The 16,729-nt window shown below is 37.4% G+C and overlaps 1 long non-coding RNA gene and 1 pseudogene across 1 annotated transcript; both read left to right on the forward strand.

Moving 5' to 3' along the window:
- Positions 1–403: 403 nt before the first annotated feature.
- LOC137719879 (linamarin synthase 2-like) lies at positions 404–11,520 on the forward strand (annotated as a pseudogene).
- On the forward strand, positions 1,446–10,134 carry LOC148699236 (uncharacterized). The gene is made up of 2 exons (XR_015965552.1): positions 1,446–5,246; positions 7,479–10,134. It is a non-coding gene; the product is annotated as an uncharacterized LOC148699236 (long non-coding RNA).
- Positions 11,521–16,729: the final 5,209 nt, after the last annotated feature.

Below are 16,729 nucleotides of genomic sequence, written 5' to 3' on the forward strand. Positions count from 1 at the left end.
AAGGGTGGGTAAGAGGAGAAAAAATGTATGTTATTATCATTTTTCATCTAAAAACTATAAAAAGAAAAAAAAAAGCATTGAATTGATTTTTTATTTATTAATAAACGATATAATCTATACTAAGGGGTGGGGTAATGGCCTAAGCCTCACAATGGGCTAGTAACAATATAGTTCAAATTCACTTTTGGTGAAAGTTGAACATAAGACCTCTCACTTACAAGTGAAGATGAATACCATTAGACCGTAGTATTAAGTGGCTACATTGGATTGATTATTAGGTGCCGATGAGAAGGTTGCCACACGTTTTGTATAAATAGTACAAGATCAAAGTTAGCTTTCACTATACAAAACTAAGGCTTCAAAACTGGGTTCTTTCCTAGTCTTTGGTAAATACTAAAGAGAGATGATGAGTTCAGGAGAACAAGCAACCAAAAAAGGGCATGCAGTTTTCATCCCATACCCAGCACAAAGGCCATGTTAACCACATGATGCAATTAGCCAAGATTCTTCACTCAAGGGGTTTCCACATAACCTTTGTCAACACCGAGTTTAACCACAACCGTTTAATTCGATCAAAAGGTCCCGACTCCGTTAAGGGTCTACCGGACTTTGTGTTCGAGACCATACTGGACGGGTTGCCTTCTTCGTATAAGGATGGAACCCAAGATATTCCAGCTTTATGTGACTCCATTAAGAAAACTTGTCATGGTCCATTTAAAGAGTTGGTCACTAGGATAAATTCCTCACCTCAAGTGCCACAAGTTACTTGCATAGTTGCAGATGGTGTGATGACCTTTGGGAGCGAAGCTGCTAGAGAATTAGGCATTCCGGAGGTTCAGTTATGGACTGCCCCTGCTTGTGGCTTCGTGGGGTACTTGCATTACAGCGAATTCGTCAAACGTGGCATTATTCCATTCAAAGGAACTTCTTTAATTTCTGGACCATTTGTTTTTTCACTCTTTCGTCGCATATATAATTTGATGTATATGAACATTTTTGTATGCACAAATTATCGTGACACACTCGGAAGATTTGACTCCTTAGTCTTTCCTATGTCCCGTCTTATATTCCTGCGTTTCTTTTGATGTATTATTAATTCATGGGGCTTATAGGTACAGGTCGTGTTTTCCATTGCTTTTAGATCTAGTCCAGTATCACATCAGACTACTAATAAAAGTGGTCCAATCTAATAAACATTGCCATATAGAGTATGTAAATGGGTTTAATTTTGTCCACAATCAATGTTTGTAATTAAAATGTAAAAGAGAAGAAAATTTGCATTTTGACCTTTTGGATCTGTTAAATGGAATTAGCATATGCCAACACAAAGTGTGTGAACTTTTTTATTTTTGTTTTTAAAATGGAATATGAGAGAGAGAGAGAGAGAGAGAGAGAGAGAGAGAAAGAGAGAGAGAACGTGGGAGTGGGTAGAGAGGAGAGAGAGGCTTATTTTTTATTTTTTAATAATTTTTTTTTGATAGAAAAGGAAATAAAATTAAAGAGAAAAGCTCATAGGGCAACCAGTTTGAGTACAATAAAAAAGTAACGCTTTGGAGGCTTCCCAAGGAATAAACTTATCCCAAACATGAAAATCAGAAACCGTAAAACCAATCTAGTAACAGCATCAGCCAAAAAATTTGCTTCCCTAAAGACATGATTCAAGCAAATCTCCGAGAACGACTCAGCCAGCCAACGAATATCTTCAAGAATGGTCCTCAGTCTCCAAGAGGGGTTATAGTTACCCCTAATAGCCTCTCTCACCAATTTTGAATCACCCTCCACCATGATACAGGACAAACCTTTGGCTTTAGCTAACCAAAGGCCATCTCACAAAGCAAGGCATTTAGCAACAGAAATCATGTTTTGGCTAGTAAATCTAGCCCCCGCAGCAATAGTATCCCCCGACTCATTCCTAATCACAAAACCGGAAGCTGCACCTTGATCCACCACAGTGCCATCAAAGTTGAGCTTAACAAAACCTGCATCAGGTGGCTGCCATCGAATAGTAGAGCAATGGGGAGATGTGTTACCATTTTGACTTACATGGCTTAAATTATTGGCTTCAATAAACTCCTTTCTAAGATTAAGCGGAGCCTTAACAATCCAGGAATTGTTTGGCATTCTGAAAAACCACCTGATTTCGAACCACCTGATTTCGTTCCTTCCAGATTTGCCAACAGATGAGTAACGATTTACCAAGATCACACATACCTACATCAATCCTAAACTCAAGTTCATTAAGCCAATCAATAAAGTGAAGATTTTGGTTTAACCTTATGGAATTAGGAATAGCTTGACCATTCCAGATTAATCTTGCAAAATTACAATTCACGAATAAATGGGTTCTATTCTCTTCCTCATCATTGCACATAGCACAAGAGGAAGGAATATTGTTGACAAACCTGGATAATCTGTCTCTTGTATGCAATCTTCCTAAAATAAGAAGCCAACTAAACATCTTAACTTAGTGAGGGATCTTAAGTTTCCACATTTTTTTAAGAAGCCCTCTAACATTATTATTATTATTTCTGTTTTGGATCCAAGTTGTTGACTTAATCGAAAACTTACCATTCGCATTAGGACCCCAGCAAAACACATCATCTTGAGCCATCATAGGGAGAGGAATGCTGCATATCTTTACCACAACATCATTATCAAGTAATTGGCTCAACCAACTTTTATCTTATTGAAATAACTCACTTTCAAGTTGTAATCAATATCACCCAAGTTACTGGCCGGGATCAAGTTGGATAAGGGGAAAGGAAAAACCCAATTATGGGTCTAGAAGCAGATGCTCTCACCATTTCCGACAATCCACCACATCCCCAAATTAAGAATATTCCTAGACCTAAAATACCTTTCTAGGCACACGAGTAGTGTTGCCTAACTTTAGCTTTAAGGAAATCCTCTCTTTTTAGATATTTATTCTTAACAATTTGAACCCACCAATTTTGACTATTTATTAAAATTTTCCCACCAAGCTTAGCTAGACAAGCATTATTGAAATGACTACTTGTCCTAATTCCCATACCTCCACTATCTTTAGGGCTGCACACTTTATTCCAGGCTTTAGGGACAAGCTTACTATCTTTTCCCCACAAGAACCTCCTACTTTTTCTATCTAAAGTTTCAGAAACTTTCTCAGGACACTTAAAACAAGACATATTACGATTGGGAACACCTAGCAGGATAGCCTTGATAAGAGTTAGTCTTTCAGCTTTAGAGAGGGTATTTGTTTTCTAGCCAGCTAACTTATTCTTTATTTTGATAATAAGCTCTTTGAAATTAACTTGGTCCTTCCATAAAATAATATTATGGATACCTAAATATCTACCAATCGTGGTTTTATGTTGAATAGCAAGAATATTAACAATGTCAATCCTAATGTTGTTAGGGGTGTTGTTAGAAAAATAAAGAGAAGACTTATGAAAGCTTAGCATTTGGCCAGAAGCTTGGGCAAAATTATCAAGAACTCTAGTTATATTCCTAGTTGTAATGGCAGTAGCATGAGAAAAAAAAAAAATCAAACAATCATCCGCAAACATCAAATTAGAAATTCTATATAGCCTCTAGGCGCAGTCAAAATATCGACATTACTTTTAGGTGAGTTTCCTAACTTATCTAAATGTCTAATTAAGGGCTCCATATAAAGGATGAAAATATAGGGGGATAGGGGATCACCTTGTCTAATGCCTTTGGACAAGCGCAAAAACCCAAAGGACTTACCATTAATAATTACCGAGAAAGACACTGATGTAATACACTTCATGATCAACCTGATCCAGTGATCATTGAAGCCAAACTTAGCTAACACTTCCTTAATATAATCCCACCTGAGAAAATCATAAGCCTTTTCCAGATCAAGCTTAATGGCCATAACACCCTTCCTACTTCTTTAGCCTTAAAAGAGGCAAAGATTTCATGAGCTATGAGAATGTTATCTTGAATGGATTTTCCAAGGGCAAAGGCCCCTTAGTTTTTAAAAATGCAACTGTTTAACAAAGGCTTAATTCTACTCACCAAAATTTTGGTAATTATCTTATAGGTAACATTATAACTATCTAACAAAGGCTAATTGGTCTAAAGTTGGCAACCACTTCAAGGTTCTCCACCTTTGGGATAAGTGCAATAGTGGTATGATTTATCAGATGAAGGCTTGAGCCATTTAAGAAAAACTCTTTAACCAAATTAACCACACATGGGCCAATTATTTCCCAGCAGTTATGATACAAAGAAGCATGAATACCATCCAGTCCTGGAGCCTTCAAGGCTCCAATGCTTTTAACCGCCTCAAACACTTCAACATTAAGAATGTGCTTATTAAGGTTATCATTCTGCTCATTACTTATACAAGGAACAAGGATATCAATGAAGCTCGCTAGACAATCTTGAGAAGGTCTTATAGAAGCCAAAAATCTAGATTTGAAATCCTCAATGATTACTCTCTCCATGCCTTCACCCCTCCTCCACCAGTTGCCTTGATTATCCTTAATTCTACAAATTTCATTCCTTTTCCTTCTCACATTAGCCACCATTTGGAAATATCTGGTATTCCTATCATCAAGTTGCAACCAATTAGTTCTAGCTTTTTGGGCCCAGAATAATTCTTCATTCTTAAGAACTTTATTAAGTTGATTCTTGATCTACATTTCCTTAACAAACAGGCTATTAGAAATAGGGTTATTCATAATCTCGTCCTGCACTTTTATTTAAATCCCACAGCAGACTCTTCTTTCTCTCGAATAAATTCTCAAATACCTCTTTATTCCAGTTATTGACTAGAAACTTAAAAGTCCCTAAGTAACCTCTTATTTTCTCACACTCACTGCCAGTAATAGTCTGATCCTAAGCCTTCCTAACAACACTTTTAAAACCCGGATGAGAAAGCCACATGTCCTCAAATTTAAAAGTGCAAACCCCCAAATTGTTACCACTTTTGAGATAATTGGTCAAGAAGAATAGGACTATGATAAGACCCAACGATAGGGTAGTTATTAAGATTAGCATTTGGAAAAAAAAGTAATCCAATTCATATTAGCAATGGCTCTATCCAATCTTTCAAAGATAATAGTATTATCCTTATGACCATTACATCGAGTAAATGGTACACCAGTAGCAGAGATTGAAATTAAATTTCCCTCATTAATAAAATTATTAAAATTAACCATATGCTCACTAACATTCCTATCACCCCAAATTTTTCTTCCAAGTTAACAATGTTATTAAAATTGCTTATCAGCAACCAAGTGATAGGAGCATATTTAGGCGACTTACTTAGCTTGTTTTCGTGCATTTATATTGTTAATTCATAGTTGTTTTAGTAGTTTAAGCCATTTTCGTGTGTTTTTAGGTTCATATGGCTAAGGAAGCAAAAAGATGCATTTTGGAGCATTTTGGAGCAAAATTGGGCTTGAAATGGATAGCATATGCTTGGAGCAAAAGGAATGGACGAAATTGAAGACCTAAAGACCTTTTGTTTGAGCAATATCAAGGAATCCTACCTATTCTAGGTCACAAAACAATGTCCCTTCCAACATTGTTACCCTTGCCGTGTGTCCCTTGGTGTTTCCCTTCCTTGCCATGCAAGGAAGGGCCTTGTCTCCTTATCATAACCACACATTCATTCATCTCCTTATCATAACCATAACCATACATTTATCATTTATCACTTATAACAACAAACACTTTGCCATGCATCCCTCACTCTTTAATCATTATTCCACATGCAACTCTTCATCATTGCACCACAAATCATCAACACATGCACCCTTTAATTCATTTTCAGCAGAAAATCCACTTCCTTTGTCGTGCATATCAATGCATTTCATTCATTCCACATGCATTTCAACTCACATGCACTCATCATCATTCAACCTAGTGTCACTCCCATTCTTTCCCTACAAACAATTCATTCACATGCAACCATTAAACATTCAATCATTTCACTTCACTTAATGCCGTGCATAACCCACCTCCACTCCAGATTTCCAGCATCCCATAATCATTCACACCCCTTTAATTCACATGCAAACACATTGCATTACCATTCACCACAGAAAAACACCATCATTGCCGTGCCTAATTCCATGCATCCCATCCCATTTCCAGCTTTCCATGTTCATCATTAAGCCACATTCACTCCCATTTCTATCCCATTAATCCCTTAGCCGTGCATCACACTTCCATTTTCCATATTTTCCCCCATCTTGGCAGCTTTCACATGAACACACCTCAATTCATATTCATTCTTCCATACATTCAGAAATTCACCAAGCAACAAACCCCTTGTTGCCGTGCCTTCCCCTTAAAATCCAAAGTGCCATGCACATTCACCCCTAATTCCACCACACCATCCTTCCATTTCCACCACTCCCCAAACCATTCACACCATCAAACTATCCTTAGACCTCGTGCTACAATAAAGAGGAAGAGAAGCGGGCCTAAACGTTCATACAATTCAAGTTTGAGTTGTTGGAATGTTTAGGTGTTTCTTTTCCTTCGAATTCAATGTTTAATTTCAATTCTCTTTGTTTTGTACCATGAGGAACTAAACCCCCTTGGCTAGGGGGGATTCGAAATATATGTTTATGCTTGCATTTTGATTTGATTACTTCTAATTACGTTTCATAAGTTATGAATTCAATTTGTTTAACTGTTTGATTGATAACTTATTTATGTATGTTTATTGAGAGTGCACGCTTAATTTTCATGCATGAATATGACGCTAGAATATAAGTGAGTTTCACCTAATATTTATGAACTTATATTCACAAGTAGTGGAGGTTGCTTATAAACAATCGCGTTAAGTAAATTCTTGGCATAAGTTTCATGCAATCATAGTAACGAATGCCTCATCAACACTTATAATTTTCATAGAGCGTAATGATTCTTGCTTGTATCTCTATTATGCAATCATGTAGGGGACTTGTGGGGAATGTTTTGGGTTGTCGTATGCAATCATCCAATTCAATAACGTTAGGAAGATTTGAAGGTTAATTAGTGCATCACGGTTAACTTGGGGTGTTGAGAATTAATGGTTTATTGAAATGCAATTGGAAATCGTTTTATTATGCAAGTATAACATGTATGGAGATGAACCCCTTAGCTAGCCTTCATTCCATTCATTCTATCACATTCACATTTACATTTTGCTTTAATTTACAATCTGTACATTTTAGTTTAATTTCGTCAAAACTCAATCCCCCTTTACTTTATTGTTCAATTTAGTTAGAAATCAATTTAGTTTGTATTTTTAAAGCATTTTGAGTCTTTTAGTTTGTCTTAGTGTTTTACGTTTAGTTTCGCATTCTTTGAGTCTAGTTTAGTGTTTTATATTGTTTTTACGTTTTTGAGTCAGTTTCCAAGTGAATAACAATCCCTCCTAATCCCCGGTCCAGAACGATCCCTACTTACATACTTACTACAATTTGACAAAAAGAGGGTTTAATTTGTGTGCGTATAAATCTCGCATCACCAAGGAAAAAGAAGATTATTACTAGGAAATAAAGAGGTAATTTCGTTCCAAAGTTGGGGTTGGAGACTTTTCTGGGGGTACGCATAGACACAAGTAAATAAGAATTGCTTATCTGAGCATTTTTCAGTGACTTCACAGTGAATAAATCTAGGATTGTGACAATAACATTAATATTAATATTAAAAACATTCCAACATAAACAAAGACCACATGCCCTACCATCCCCTCTAGCAAAAAAACATATTACTGAACCGCTTAGACAATTTGGCACTTAGACCTCTATCCAGGTTAGACTTCGGTTCAACCAAACAAAAAACATCTAAAATAGTTAAATTACAGAGAAAATTAAACTGGATGGCAAATTCAGGCCTGCCCTAGCCCCTAAAATTCTAATGCATCAACTTCATCCAGGTTGTAGCTCCAACCCTCTCAATTTTTAGCTTCACTCTTATCCTCTTCCTATTTCCCTCCATCTGAACTTCCTCAATCGCACCGTCTTCTGTTTCCATGAAAACATCATCTCCAGCCTCAAGATCAGTAACTTCATTTATGCTTTTTCCCTTGCTACTACTGCCATTACCCAACTCATCACCAACACTCTTGTCACCTACGGTACCAAACCTAGACCCTCCATCAGCCACCAAGCACCATTTAGACACCAAGTCAGCCCTCGAGACCCAGGTCTATTGCCCCTAACAACATTATCATAGCTTCTTAGATCCCTACAAGAGGAGTTTGTCCCCCTACTATTGTTTCTACCTCTCCTCACAGAAACATCAGACCACCTTTTATCTTCCTCATGCTGCTCTTAAACATTTGCCCTTTCAGACAGACCGTCACCATCCGAATGACCAAACTCGTCCACCAAGGTAGGTTGGGGAAACAACAACATAACCCCCTTCTGAATATCATTCTTAGTCTCCTCATTGATTGGGAAGTTCTTTGGGCAAATCACCGGCTCATCCTCGAAAATCCTATCCACTAGCAAGCACCCATCATTATCAAAATTTGCAGGATATGGGTGCATCTCAGAGCGCATCTGTCCGCAATAAAAACAGATTTTAAAGAGCTTTTCATAACTTAACAGAAACAGAAACTCCTAATCTTTATTCACCACTATCAATCTTTAAGAGGTAATCTAAGGTGCATCTTTAGTATAACATGGACAAATAAGCCATTCAAACCAGACAGGGTAGTCTCATCAGCCCTAATAAAACTTCCAATAGGTTAACTAATAACCTTTAGAATCTCTGCATCCCTATATTGGACTGGCACCCATGGAATTCTTACCCAAACTCTCAGGTTGGAGATAAAGTCAGTATCACGAAAAAGGATACTCCACCTTTCCAAACGAAAAATTTATTCTATAACATACCAAGGCCTATGGTCCAGTGCAAACTCGAACTCTTCATCATCCGTAAATTGAACAGCAATCCACATATGCCTAAAGTGGTTAAGATAAAAATGGTTTTTTACTCTATTCCCCAAGTTAGACCAAGCTTCCACTTGATGGTCCTAGCATCCAGCTGCTTGCCTATAAGCTTACCCATCAGGACTCTACTCTCCATGTACTCCACATTGAGGTTGGAGAAGAGGCTAGTAAAGACCCAAGTAACACCACTCTCCATAGTGAAGGTTCCCCAAGCTACTTCCACCACAACAGGAGGTTAACCAGGTAACGGATTGGCAAACTTATTTGCCTAAGACAGAATCCTAGGGCTAGTAGGAATGCGAGCTTGCCTAGAAGAGAAGGCTTCAAGTTCAGAGATGACCATCATGGCTAAACAGAGGACACTCAAGCAGGGAGAATTAAAGGTTTGGATGGTAACTGCATCAAACTCCCACCAGCTATAAATACTACCCCGAAGTATGCATCAGATACTAACCACTAGGAGATCAATAGATGCACCTAAGCACTCAGCCTCAATAATTATCAAAATGCTAATCGGCCTAAAACAAACTCTCCAATAGGCTTGCTGAGCCTTGGGCAGCAGAAAAATAACCCAATCAAACACGAAAACATTAATTATTGCCTTTTCGAAACCATAAAAATGAGGCCTAGAATTCAAATAACCAGGCAATAGATAGCAACCCTTTAGCTTCCTTCTATCATCATAATTAACATTTTTGTAATACAACTAATCATGCAGAGTACTTACCTTGCACGCCCAACCTAGGAACTTACCGCCGTTGCCGCAGTCATCAATTGACGCCATCATCCACCATGATTGGTTTCTTGGGGAATCCCTCAGCCCCAAGCACTCCCAGCCTAGGAATACACCCCTATTACCGCAGTCATCAAGTGACGTCATCCACCATGATGGATATCTTGGGGGCTTCAATCGCCTCTGCATCTTCCCATTATCCAATTTAATACGACAAAGATCATCACTCTTGGATTGCAAATTAACCATTTGTTTCAATAACCCAATAAAACGAAATCTCATAACCCTCCCACTTCCTAATTTCCTACTGCATCTGTCACAATAAGTAATTTTCAACCACTCGATTAGCAAACTAGTTAACTTAGTATTTGCTAGGCTGAATAATAACCCACTCATCCACTCAATCACCGCAACAATTGAGTGAATCGAAAGAAACCCTAACCCTAACCCTAGAAATTTGCCGCTTTTCTCCCTTTCGACTCTCATCTCTGCTATAGCCCTTTTATAATTAGAGAAATGTAGAATCACATGTATGTGAGACATAAAAAAAAAAAAAAAAATTAGTTGTGTGAATTACATTATTACCCATGTTTTTTTTATTTATATTTAGTTTTGATTAGAAGGTTAGAATAGTAATTTTATAGGATTGTAGTTGACATTGACAATGAGGGTTCTATTAATATATAGTTTAGATTAGTCTTTTCTATTAATTATTTTATTTAGAAATCTTTTCCGCTATGTTATTGGGGAAGATTAATGTAATTGTAGTGATCAATTGGTTTTAATAAAATCATTCTTCACTTTGTAAGAGTCAGTCCTACCGAGTTGAAATAATTGTTGGATAAAATTATCAAGGGATTTTGGGCCATGCACTTGTAAAAATATGACATCTCAATTTTTTTCATTTTGATCAACTGCAAAATAAAGTAGATATTTAAGATCTTGAAAATTTACTCTTATAACCATTGACATAGTTATCTGTCATCGCGCATGCTTCACCTTCTATGCATTTCAGATAAGAATTTCATGCATGATGGCACACTCGATACAGCAATTGATTAGATCCCACGCATGAAAAATGTTCGGCTCAAGGACACCCCGAGTTTCATTAGAGTTACTGATCTTAACGGCATAATGTTTAATTACTTGGGATCTGAAGCACGGAATTGTTTGAACTCTTCTGCAATCCTCTTCAACACAATTGATGAATTCGAACACAAAGTGTTGGAGGTAATATCGACAATGTTCCCCAACATTTACACCATCGGCCCCCTTAATTTGCTTGGCAGGCATTTCCCGGAAAGCAAGTCACTTAACTCAAGCTTATGGAAATAAGACAGAAAGTGTTTGGAATGGCTTGATAAAAAGAAACCCAATTCAGTTTGCATTGGGGTTGGCAAATAGCAAGCACCCATTTTTATGGATAGTTAGGGATGACGTGGTAAAGGGTGACTCGCCAATTTTACCCGATGAATTTTTTGAGGAGATTAAGGATAGAGGTTATATTGCCGGTTGGTGTGCACAGGACCAAGTGTTAGCTCATCCATCTGTTGGGGTTTTCCTAACACACAGTGGTTGGAATTCTACCATTGAAACTATATCTCGTGGTGTACCTGTAATTTGCTGGCCTTTCTTTGCGGAGCAACAAACGAATTGTCGGTACTCATGCACTATATGCGAGATTGGAATGGAGGTGAGCACCGACTTGAAGCGCGATGAAATTGAAGCACTTGTGAAGTGCTGGAAGGAGAATGAGGGATGAAGATGAGGGAAAAGGCAAAGGATTGGAAGAAAAAAGCTGTTGAAGCTACTGATGTTGGAGGATCATCATATAATAATTTTGAGAGATTGTTTAAGGAGGCACTCCAACATGGTGAATGACTTGCTAAAGAAGGCAGAACAGGTTTGGTCCATTTTGATGGACTATCAAATATGCTTTTATGGACCAGGGATTTATTTTATTTTCGTAGTTAGTGTTGCCTTTTAATGTTTATGTGTGGGAATTTGGATCTCAGTTTCTCTAGTACTTGTTGTATCCCCTCATTATAAATAAACAACTTGACATGTCGAAGTTCATCATTGTCTTCTATTATGTCTCTAATTTTCTATCTTCTTGCTTCCCTCTATTTCTTCCGCCTATAATTGATATTGAAAAATGAGATGCACTTAGAAACCTTGAATGCATTGGCTTGGTTCCATTCAAAGGTATCCATTTTCTTAGACCATTTTGTTGTTTACGTGTATGTAGACACCGAAATTTCAAAAGTATGAATTACAAGTTCAAACATGCAACCAAAAAGTCAAGTTGCTCTACAAGGTGATAAATGGGCCTAAAGCATTACCTATTACTGGTGTATAATTGTAATCAATATACCGACCAAAAAAAAATTGTACTCAATATGCGAAGAAAGACCCAATATCCATATAATTGAAGTACATATGAACCTCAAAGTGAGTGGCTCATCCAAATGTGTTTTGTGTTATGCACTACCCAATGTGTCTTGTGAGGCGCACTAGATAAAGATAATAACAAAGAGCACGAGAAAATATCCTAAGTGCGTAAGTGGCCTGTAGGCGAGGGTTCCACAACAAGCTATCTTTCATGGTGGTCGACACATGGTGCAAAATTGATGTTTGAATATGCCTACACGTTGGGATAATCTGCTCGAAAGTTGTTGAATTCATTTGTCAGCTCAAGTGGTCAGAGAGCCTGTCAGACTAACCATTCCCCATAGTTGCTCGCTAGGTCTTACCGTAGGCTATCTTCCTTGTTGATGATCGACCCGTATAGAGTTGACGTCTGACTAGACATGTCCCCCAAAACCTCTTGCCGGAAAGTTGTCAAACTTAGAAACTTGGTTCGACCGGTCAAAAAGCGTTTCAGAGGTCGATGAATCAAGGGTTTTGGTCATGGTGCTTTCAACCTCTCAAGGTGTACCACTTGGTGCTAGAGCTTCTTGGGTTGGTGTTGTGGTGCTGGTAGCCTGGCTCATTATTCTTGTGGGCCTTTTGTAGACTTCTTCAAGAGACTCATACTAGTAGGTCACGACTATACAATATTTAAATGGGGCCAAAAGGGCCATTTGTTAATAAATGTATGATGGGTGTCATTAGACAAACTCTTTAACTTTTTATGCCTGCAATTCAGTTATAAAGAGAATTTGTGCAGTAGTGGAGTCCACAACCTCAATGCTAAGAACTTGGGACACTAAAATCGAATGGCAAGAGAGAAATTGCGTAAATTAGAGTGGACGAGAACTTGAGAAACTTATACGCATAATGGCAATAAGAGCTCGTTTTCGGAGCAATTTACGAGAAGAAGAATTCTTCTCAAGATTTAGCTAAGGCTTTGAGGAAAATTGTGAATAAGGGAATGATGAGGATTCTTGGTTTTGTGTGTGAAATTTCATACTGTTTATGTAACATGTTTGCTTATGCTCTTTACCTACTTTGGTTTCTTCTTGCACCGTAGTGATGATAATTGTGGAGCCTAACATAATCTCAAAAATCCTAGAGGCGACACATGGACATTTACTCAAGAAAGATAAGATTGCCCTCATTAAATGGGCAAGCTTCTCAGATACTTCCACGCTCAACTCAGCATCCTTGAAGGTCCAAGCAGCTGAATACAACTGCCTACAGCTCACCTGTTCATGGCTAGGAAAAGTCAAAGCATTAAAGTTAAGGATTAATTACTCAAATCCTATCTTTAATACATTCTAAATTGAAGATTGACTCCATTCAAGTAAGTAATCCCTATTTAAATCAATTAGGGATATTTTCACCATTATCTCAAGATATCATGTCGTATTTAATATCTTGAGAATATTCTCACCATAAACCTTGGCCAATAGGATGCCGCCATGTATAGGGAAAACCCTAACACCATGGCTGGCCCCTCCTCCTATAAATAACACAATCTCTCTACCAAATTTCGGTAAGCTTTTGCTACCCTAAAAAGCCCTAAACACTTACTCTTTTCAGGCTTAGGTCTTTGATCAAAGGTGTTGATTGTTTTGCAGGTGCATTTTCATCAAAACTGAAGATTGTGAAAATTTGCATTGACAATAGTTGTATGTGATAAAATAGATGACATCCCTTAGAATTATCAATATTAATTTATTGCCTTCCTTATCTAAAGACGAGAGGAAGTCGTTTGTGATAAAACCAACAAAACTTCCTTTTGACTATGAATTGAAAAGGTCTAAGAAAAATTCTTGATCCAACGATAATGTTTATGAATGTTGATACTTGCATCACCATTTTCATTATGACATAATTGAAATTGTTTATGAGTGGGTTGCAAGTATTATTCAATTTTTATGAGTATAGCTCAAGACATAGGCATATCAAGAGAGAAAGTACCCCAACCATTTTATTACATAAACATAATACACATGATCAGCAAAAAAATTGAATTTAAAAAAAAATAGATGGCTAAAAGTATTATAAACTAACTAAAACCACGATAACCACCACAAAATTGGCCATCCTGGCCACCAAAACCATTGGTCATCATCGGCAGATGACAAATCCATGAACTGGTGGAACCAGAGGCACCGCACCTAAGTTCTGTTGTGTTTTACGGCTAAAAATTAGGATGATACAGAAATTAAGTTTGTTTTACTTATTTTGTTTCAATGTCCCTGTTGGGTTTGGATTTGATTTCTTGGTTGGATTCTCTGTTTGGTAGAGAGATTTTGTTAATTACCTAGTTGATTAGGATTTGGATTTACTTCCAATTAGGATTAGGATTCTTATTGTAACCTAAGTCTTATGCACTTTAAATAGGACTTAAGGATTAGTTTATTTTGTGGGCCTCACCGTGGTATAGAGAGTTTTTTCTCTTTTAGTTTGGGTGTGGCAAATTCATGGCTTATTTGTTTGGCAATTTGTGAGAATCAATTTGTGAGTTTGCGAGTTAGAGAGCAATTTAGGATAGTCTTCTTCATTTGTTCGAGTTATCTACTTATTCGCCTTAGAGATTCTCATTTGCGGGATTTGGGTTGTGAGAGTTAAACACTATTTTGTAAACTCCATTTGTTCAGTGAAATTCCTCACCATACGTGATTCGCCTGTGGACGTATGCTTTATGTCAAACCATGTTAGATCTCTTGTGTTCTTATTTTAAGATGGTTTATTTCTTTCGCCTACGATGTTGATATTTGGTACTTTATTAGAATTTGCTTCCGTTAGCGCATATAAGTACAACAGGTTCAACGTCCCATTCAAAATCTTCATCTCACGAAGCCTAGCAGCCACCTGCTTCCTCACATCCTCTAATGCAATCAAGTAATGCTCAACTTCCTGCGTATCTAACACATCCAAGTCAACACCCTCATCCTTCCACCAAACCTCTAACAACACCCACCAGCTACACCAATCACAACCTTCTTCATCTTCACCGCATCTTTAACCTCCACCACTTTCCTCTTTTGTTCTTCCAACTCCATAAGTATCAAATTAGAACATTTGGGTTCTAAGACATGGTTTACATGAAACACTTTGTGTTTCCATGTGTGTATTGTTTTATGAAAACTTTGGATTTCTACTCTATGTTGGTCACTTTTAATTAATTCAGAAAATCGAGATACACAAGGTTGATCTTAGAAGCAAAATAATGATGTTCGGGTCATATTCACTTTAGATAGATTTGAGCCAAATGATTAGGAAATAGCCTAAAATGAGATGTAGCCGTAGGTGCTCCAACCTAATTGGGTGTGGGCTAGAAGCAGAATATGCCAAAAAATTGGCTTCAAGCCAAACGATTAGAAAATAACCTAATTTGTTTATTTACTTAAGTTCAAAAAGGTGTCAAATGCACGCTCGTTTGTTCCTATCAATGCTGAAAACAGTCCAAATATACCCTATAAGGAAAAACTATGTACTTTTAACACCAAATAAGCTCTTGATCTTTTAAGTACTCAGTCTTATGGTCTTGTAGCGTATTATATGTATTTGGACTGTTTTCGGCATTTATGTGATCAAACGAGCGTGTGATTGACACCCTTTAGAATTGATGCTAATAAACACATATAATACGCTAGTAGAATCATAAGAATTAATATTCAGAAGATCAAAAGCTTATTGGGTGTCAAAAGTATATAGTTTTTCTCTTTGGAGTGTACTTGGACTGTTTTGGCATTCATGAGAACAAACGAGCATAAACCCTAATTGCTTCTATTTTCTTTTTATTCTTTGACTCACAAATTCCACATAGCGATTTTATAAATTGCGTTATATATAGGAGGTAAATATTAGTGTAGGGGGTTCATGCATCATGGGGAACGTTTTCATGCATCATGGTCGTTGAAAATATCTAACTGGATATTAGGAGAACCTGATTGGCAGAAAACAAATTAAGCCTTTGAATTTGTAGAAGATTCAATACGTTGTATCATGTTCAACACATAAAAATTAAATTGAATTAGTAACAATGAGATCAATTTAATAATATATCACAATAAAATAATAAGTTAATCATATATCTCCATGACTGTTTTCTTTTTTACTGACCGTGTCTCAATGGTTATGAACTTCGTAGTTTTAGCACGAGGTCCCACTGAGAATGCCAAAATGTTGACCCTGAAAACTACCAAGCCTACATGGCATGCATGCCGAGTAATTAATAAGCTAACTACGTCATTTGGTTGTGTGCGGGGCTTGCCAACTCATCAGCTGAGCTCAGTCGAGGAGTAAAATATGTTGATGTTACATTGAGCGCGTTGCTAACTTTTTGATCTTATGACTGCAGTCGAGAAAGGAACACGTCTTGGCCTTCGGGTTCTAGAGCCTGAAGACAAGGCTGCTAGTTCTACAAAGTTCACAAATCGTCGGCACCGGGTTCGGTCACAGTGATTATATTTGTGAAAGTATAAGCACTTCGAACTGGTATCAAACTATACAAACGCAAATACTCGAAAGAGATAAATGTCTTGACCGTGAATGTGGTTTGACTGTTGGAATGCCGAACTCTGAAACCTACTTACGAGTATCCAAGCATAAACAAAACTAGGCTTTCAATGTGCCGAGCCTAATAATCCGTAACACCTCACTTTACCGAGAAGGCTAATGTGATGACCTCTGCCAA

The sequence above is a fragment of the Pyrus communis genome, chromosome 1 (genome assembly GCF_041283825.1).
Source record: "Pyrus communis isolate YQ-2024b chromosome 1, ASM4128382v1, whole genome shotgun sequence".
NCBI lineage: Eukaryota > Viridiplantae > Streptophyta > Magnoliopsida > Rosales > Rosaceae > Pyrus > Pyrus communis.